Raw genomic sequence first — 7,591 nt, 5'->3', positions numbered from 1 at the left:
CCAAGACTCTTGGGATCTGGTCCCTGGACACATTTCCAACCTCATTTCTTGTCACTCCCTTCCAACATTTCAGCCACACTAGCCTCCATAGTGTCCCTTGAGCATATCAAGTGTTAGCCTGTCAGGCGTGGTCTTTGCTAACCAAAAATGTGTCCTCTCTTACTCTCCCCCCCACCGCCTACCAAGGTCCCTGCCTACAGACACTCCACCAGCTATTACTGTACCCTGACTCACAGCTAACAATCTAGATTACTTGTAATCATCTGGTCACTTGCTGTTGCTCATCTCTGCCATGAAAATGCAAGATGTATGAAGACATATCGTGACTCCTGTGTTGTTTGTTGCCTTAACCCCAGCACCTAGAACAGTACTGGTGAATAGCATGCCCTCAATAAATAATCACTGGATAAACTCATGAATAAAATAATTTTAAACATGAAAATATTTATTGCTACATTAAGACAATCTTTTAATACTTAAAATATTCAAAATTTCCATAAAGAATGAACATTCATTCCACTTCGTAACATCGTACATGAGAAAATCTATATTCATAACTAAGAAAATATTGCCATATAAAAGGCCTGCTTCTTGTAGCAATCGAGAAATTTGGTTCAACCTCCTACACTGTTGATGGGAATGTAAATTGCTGCAGCCACTATGGAAAACAGTATGGAGGTTCCTTAAAAAAACTAAAAATAGAGTTGCCACATGATCCACTCCTGGGCATATATCTGGAGAAAACTGTAATTTGAAAAGGTACATGCACCCCAATGTTCATAGAAGTACTATTTACAATAGCCAAGACATGGAAGGAATCTAAGTGTTTATGAATGGATAAAGAAGATGTGGTATATATATACAATGAAATATTACTCATCCATATAAAACAATGAAATAATGCCATTTAGAACAACATGGATGGACCTAGAGATTATCATACTAAGTGAAGTAACTCAGACAGAGAAAGGCAAATGCTATATGATATCACTTATATGTGGAATCTAAAATATGACACTAATGAACTTATTTACAAAATACAAACAGACTCACACACATAGAAAACAGTTTATGGTTACCAAAGGGGAAAGGGGGTGAAGGAGAAATAAATTAGGAGTTAGGGATTAACATATACACACTACTATATATAAAATAGATATACAACAAAGTCCTACTGTATAGCACAAGGAATGATATTCAGTATATTGTAATAAACCATGATAGAAAAGGATATGAAAAGAAAACGACTCTATATATATATATATATATAACTGGATCACTTTGCTGTACACCAGAAACTAATGCAATATTGTAAGTCAACTATACTCCAATTAAAAATAAAGAAGAAAGTTGGTTCAATTATAATGTGCCCAATTTGTGATGAAAATTTTGTAAATAAAGTGTACACTCTAACATACTTAACGTTGTGATGGTTTTAAAATATGTCTACAAATTTTTAAATTACTCAACTGCCTCCCATCCCCAAAGTGTGGCCCATCTCCACTGCCCGTAATGGACTGTGTGGGACTTGTGAGACTAGGTCCTTGAAGACATTGCAGCTTCCTCCTGCTCTATCACCAACGACCATGTGGCGAGAACATACAAGCAGCCCTTCGGGGACGTCCATGCAGCAAGTAACTGAGGCCTCCAACCAACAGCTGAAGTGCATCTTCCAGCCCTGGTCAAGGCTTTCAGTGACTGTAGCCACACTGCTTATAACTCCCTTCCAACACTTTAACCATCCTAGTCTCCATATTGTTCCTTGGACATCTCAGCTCCAACCGAATGAGGAACCCTGAGCCAGACTCACCCAACTAAGCCACTTCCACGACCCACAGAAATTACATGAGATGATAACAGTTTACTATTTATCCATTAATTTGGGGGTGACTTGTTATACAACAATGTATAACTAATACAGACATATAATACACCTTTTTCACTAAAACAGGGAATTCCTAAAGCAGCCATTGATATGAAATTTTGCCTGATTTCTTTAACTTTTCTGAACCTCAGTTTCTTCCTCTGAATAATGGAAATGATGTTATCTCTCACGTCGATTTACTGTGAAGATTAAATTAATTTATCATATGTACACAATGACTAGAACACTGCCAAATTAATTTTTTTTTTTTTTTTGCGGTACGCGGGCCTCTCACTGTTGTGGCCTCTCCCGCTGTGGAGCACAGGCTCCGGACGCGCAGGCTCAGCGGCCATGGCTCACGGGCCCAGCCGCTCCACGGCATGTGGGATCTTCCCGGACCGGGGCACGAACCCGTGTCTCCTGCATCGGCAGGTGGACTCTCAACCACTGCGCCACCAGGGCAGCCCCTAATTTTGATTTACTTACTTTTTCCTCAATAAGGAGCCTGCAAACATGTTATGTCACTTTGTTTACACTTGTCTCAAAAGATTGATAAAAATGCAGGGAGGCCTCACAGTTACAGAGAGCTTGATTCACAAATGCATCATGATACAAAACTGAGTGCATAAACTGTATTTGAAATAGGTTTTCTCATAAAAATTTCTAGGAAAAAAGAGCGTAATACTTGGAAATCCCACTGAAGCCTATGAAAACTTATAAAGTCCCTCAAAGTAGTTAAATTGAAAATAACAATAGAACGAACGCCTATTTGTAGAGGATTCTGTCCTCAGACGCCCCTCCGAGGCTGAAGGAATTGTGTCCATCTGCTGGGCATGCCCCTGCTGACAGCCCTGATCTCAGCCTTCTCCAGGAATTATGCTCAGTTGAAGAGAGCTGCCCTCCCCGCCATCACAGTCCCTTTCTTGGGGCAGCCAGCATACAGTGACGGGTTCACGTGGGACTTAAATGTCCAGCTCCCTGCCCCCAGCTGTGCAATTAGGAACAAGCCTCCCAGCTCCAACTCTCCCTTGGGGTGGCTGAGGCCTTTGTTGTGACTGCAGCACAGACCCATTATTCCCTCTGACAGTTATTACTCCTGAGAGCACGCCCCAAGAAACTCTCTGTAAGCAAATCTCCGTCCCAGAATTTGCTTTCTGGAGAACCCAAGTTGCACTTCCTCGTGGGTCTCACTTTGCACTTCACCTTCAGGGATCTGCTGGCGTTACACTCTAGTTGTGGGTCTAGAGGAACAGAGGGAGGTGGTGAGGACACCCAGCACTGAGTCTTAAGGGAGGTCATTTCAGGTTCCTCAGGCAATGCAGGCTAGTCCCCCCAGAGGGCAGTGGGAAGAGATTGTTCTCTAACCTACGTGCTATTGTTTTAGGAAGAGGAAATGGAATTAGAGGGGCAGAGATTTTGTGATAATCTGCATGGTAACTCAAGGACAATCTTAAGAGCTATTAAAAAGTACAGAATCTGTTGATTATTATATGAATTTCTTTAATAATGTATCCTTAATGCTAGTGTATCAATAGGGTAATTCACCTAGGCAAGCACCCATCATGTTTTGACAGTATAATGTCGGAATTAAGATCATGGCCTCTAGAATCTTAGAAATGTGAGTTCAAATCCAAGTTAAGCTTCTCGCTGTCTGTAAATTCTTAAATAAATTAGTTAACCTTTCCCAGCTTTGATTTTCAGATCCATATAACAGGGAATATAAGACCGACCTCTCAAAATTATTGTGATCACAATGAGATAATACCTGTAAACCATTTAGCTGTTTGCTCCACGTCTTAAAACCTCAATACGTGATGACTGTTTCTGTTTTTGTTACAAACACAGAAAGCAAAGGTACTAAGAGACTTTCCTGATGTTTGCAATGGGTCATCTTAAAAGACAGGGCACCGCCAGCGTCTGGGGCAGGAGGACAGAGGAGCCCTTCCCGTTGCCGGTGCCGGCCTTATATCTTGGAATTACTTCGCTCGAGAGCGAGTAGGCAAGAGCGCCATAAGCAATACTACCATCGTCCCCAGCACTGGGGGCCCGGGCCTCAGCGGCGGGCCAGGGGGCGGGGGAGGGAGCGGCACCGAGGTAATCCAGGTGACTAATGTCTCCCAGAGCGCTAGCTCTGAGCAGATGCGGACCCTCTTCGGTTCCCTAGGGAAGATCGACGAACGGCACCTCTTCCCGCCTGATGATTCGCCTTTGCCATTCTCATCCCGAGCCTGCTTTGTTAAGTTCCACGATCCAGACTCAGCAGGTGCGGCACAGCACCTGACAAACACTGTATTCGTCGACAGAGCTTTGACAGTCGTACCATATGCAGAAGGAGTTATTCCTAAGGAGACTAAGGCTTTGTCTCTGTTGGCACCAGCTAATGCAGTGGCAGGTCTTCTGCCTGGTGATGGACTCCTGCCTACTCCCAACCCACTTACCCAGATGGGCGCTGTTCCATTGGCTGCTTTGGGAGCTCCTCTCTTGGTCCTGCCCTTGCTGCACTTGGGCTTCCTGGTGCAAACTTGGACTCTCAGTCTCTTGCTGCCAATCAGTGGCTGTAACTTATGAGTACCGTTGATCCCAAGTTGAATCATGTAGCTGCTCGTCTTGTTTCACCAAGTCTGAAATCAGATACCTCTAGTAAAGAAATAGAGGAAGCCATGACGAGCGTACCAGAGGCACACTTCCTCATTTCTGCTGCTATATGACCAGGTAAGAAGGAAGAAAAACGAAGGCACTCGAGGTCAAGATCATGTTCTAGGAGGAGGAGGATTCCCTCATCTTCTAGGCACAGGTGGTCAAGAAGCAGATCAAGGGCTTCCCTGGTGGCGCAGTGGTTGAGAGTCCGCCTGCCAATGCAGGGGACACGGGTTCGTGCCCCGGTCCAGGAGGATCCCACGTGCCGTGAAGCGGCTGGGCCCGTGAGCCATGGTTGCTGAGGCTGTGTGTCCGGAGCCTGTGCTCCGCAGCGGGAGAGGCCACGACAGTGAGAGGCCCGTGTACCACACACACAAAAAAAAAAGCAGATCAAGAAGGCGATCACATTCTAAGTCAAGGAGTAGACAACGATCCAAAAGTCCAAGACAGAGAAGATCTCATTCTGGAGAGAGGGGTAGAAGGTCAAGGAGCACATCAAGAAACAGAGACAAAAAGGAAGAAGACAAAGAAAAGAAATGTTCTAAAACACCACCAAAAAGTTACAGCACAGCCAGACGTTCCAGAAGTGCAAGCAGAGAGAGATGACGATGAAGAAGCAGTAATGGCATGAGATCTCCTAAAAAGCCTAGGTCTCCCAAAAGAAAATTGTCTCGCTCAACATCCCCTAGGAGACATAAAAAGGAGAAGGAGAAAGATAAAGACAAAGAAAGAAGCAGAGATGAAAGAGAACGATCCACAAGCAAGAAGAAGAAAAGTAAAGATAAGGAAAGGAAACGGGAAAGAAAATCAGAGAGTGATAAAGATGTAAAACAGGTTACACGGGGACTACAATGAAGAGGAACAAGGGTATGACAGCGAGAAAGAGAAAAAAGAGAAGAAACAAAAAGAACCAGGTTCTCCAAAGACAAAAGGATGTTCTGTGGAAAAGGGAACTGGCGATTCACTAAGAGAACCCAAAGTGAATGCAGATGATCTCAAGAAGAAGACATGGATATGAGTGACTGAATATTGCCTCTGTGGGACTCCAACTGTATACACGCATCAGTGTCATTCCGCTGTGTGATTTCTTAACGCTGTATTTGTTCATCTCAAATCTAGGTGTATACAGCTCTGCGTCATAAATGGTTATAAAGCTCTTGATGTTGATATTAGTTATTTACATCCAAAAGCTTTTAGAAAAAGGATACATGAGTAACCAATTCTTGACAGGTAGAAATCTGATTGAGTCAACAAGCAGTTTTACTATTCTGGGTCTGCTTCATAACAAGAATGAAAAGCTGCACGCATCTATAGTAGGCATGGATCGTTTATGTTGTGTGATCTCCTTTATTAAGTTTACTTACAGTATTTCTAGCATTTGATTCATTGCCGTAATAGAGCCATGTAGAGAATGCGCTGATTGCATGTTCATTGTGGCAGGAATATCCTAAATGCCATTCAAATCCTCCAACATGATGGATCTACTTATGGTCTTGTTTGTTGACATAACACATCAACATTCTTATAGTTACAACTGGAAATGAGCATTTGAAACAGATAAGCCTTGTGGCTAAAATTTTGTGGCTTTTGTTTAACTTTGAAAGGTTATATATGCACTAACCTTTTTTGATGGCTATAATTAGACTTCAATTACAGAAGCAAGATTTCAAATGAAGCTGTCTTTGGCAGTAAGTAAATAGCATATTTTGAAGTAGAGTTGTATACTTTTTCATAAAATGTTTGGGAATTTTTTTTCCTAAAATAATTTATTGAACATCTACATCAGTGAAAGTTATCTGCCTATGCTGAAGTCCATCTGTAAAAGAAAGTTATCTCTTGTCCTGATTTTCAATTTTCCACTTTTATTAATTTGTTTTAATCTTGTTGGAAAAGGGGGATAGTGCATTTTAAATTGACCTTCATATGCTTTTAAAAATAAGACAAATCTACTTGATAATGTACTTTTTAGTTGATCTCAATAATTGTATAAAACCAATAAATTTTGTGTTACTGTTACTGCAGTAGTAATCTGAGGCACACAGTGATTCCATGTGAAATGCAAAGTAGTTAGGCAACTGTTTTCTTACAGGAGTTTCCAAGATTCACTTTTGTGCAGTAAAAACAAAAGTACTATAGTCTGTGCCATGTCGGTGTACAGTTTCTGAAATTGTTTTACAAGACTTTGATAAGAAAACCCTTAAACTTAAAAAAAAAAAAAACCAAGAAAAGAAAAAAGAAAGACAGGGCAAAGAAGAAATGTAATGTAATGCTGAAGGGCCTTGCCCCTTATCTCAGAAATCTGGTTAAAGCCCGCAAACATGCGAACAATAGCTAGAAGCACCCTCCATACACCTCCACTTCCCTTTTGGGGAAACCGAACAAGTTTCCCCAAAAGGTGACCAGACTGGCCTTTCTGCCCTTATGCTAACTTTATTCAGTAAGTACAAATATAATACAAACATAAATGATATATAGTAAGAGTAGAGGTAAATAGAAATATAAATGTTAACTATATACAGAAGAGGAGTTTAGTGTTCTGGAATTAATAACTAAGGAAATTATTTGGCTTTTCTCTTGCCCTCCTCCTAAGACTTTGAGAGATCTGCCAAGAGAAGCACTAACAGAGGAGGAGGACCTTTAAGAGGGTGAAATAAATACCCCAGACCCCAGCTAGATAGATGCCTGCAAAGCTGCAGAAACAGTCAAACCGACACCCAACTCAGATGTCTAGAGTGCCTGCGAGAGCTTGTCTCTGCTTTATGGTGAAGACTGGTGCCTGCTTCTCCAGAAAGTTCTGAAGGTGGGAAGACTCTGGAACATTCCCCAATGGCAGAGCAAAGAGTAGGGCAACAGGAGTTTATGGTCTGCACTCCCGTGTTGGTGTGGCAGGGATACCTGAGTTGGCCCTGCAGGTGGGTGTATGACAGCATCCAGGGGTAAGCCAACTTGATGGGACCTTAATCAAGGAGGGCCTTGCTTGCTTGGGCAAAGCAAACAGATCAATCTGTTGAGGAACGGAGTGGGTGTGAGAATAAGCAAGTGGAAGGTTGGAGCATGTATTGCTCCAATTAGGCAAATACACAGACCAGA

The 7,591-nt window shown here is 42.3% G+C and overlaps 1 pseudogene across 1 annotated transcript; it reads left to right on the top strand.

Moving 5' to 3' along the window:
- The first annotated feature begins 3,999 nt into the window (after positions 1-3,999).
- LOC307186877 lies at positions 4,000-5,527 on the top strand (annotated as a pseudogene). Its single transcript has 2 exons — positions 4,000-4,697; positions 4,891-5,527. The product of its transcript is annotated as an uncharacterized misc_RNA (transcript).
- The last annotated feature ends 2,064 nt before the right edge of the window (positions 5,528-7,591 follow it).

This window comes from Stenella coeruleoalba, assembly GCF_951394435.1.
Source record: "Stenella coeruleoalba genome assembly, chromosome: 5".
In the NCBI taxonomy this organism is placed as follows: Eukaryota; Metazoa; Chordata; class Mammalia; order Artiodactyla; family Delphinidae; genus Stenella; species Stenella coeruleoalba.
Note: the sequence above shows the minus strand (reverse complement) of the source record. Positions and strands in the feature narration are given on the sequence as shown.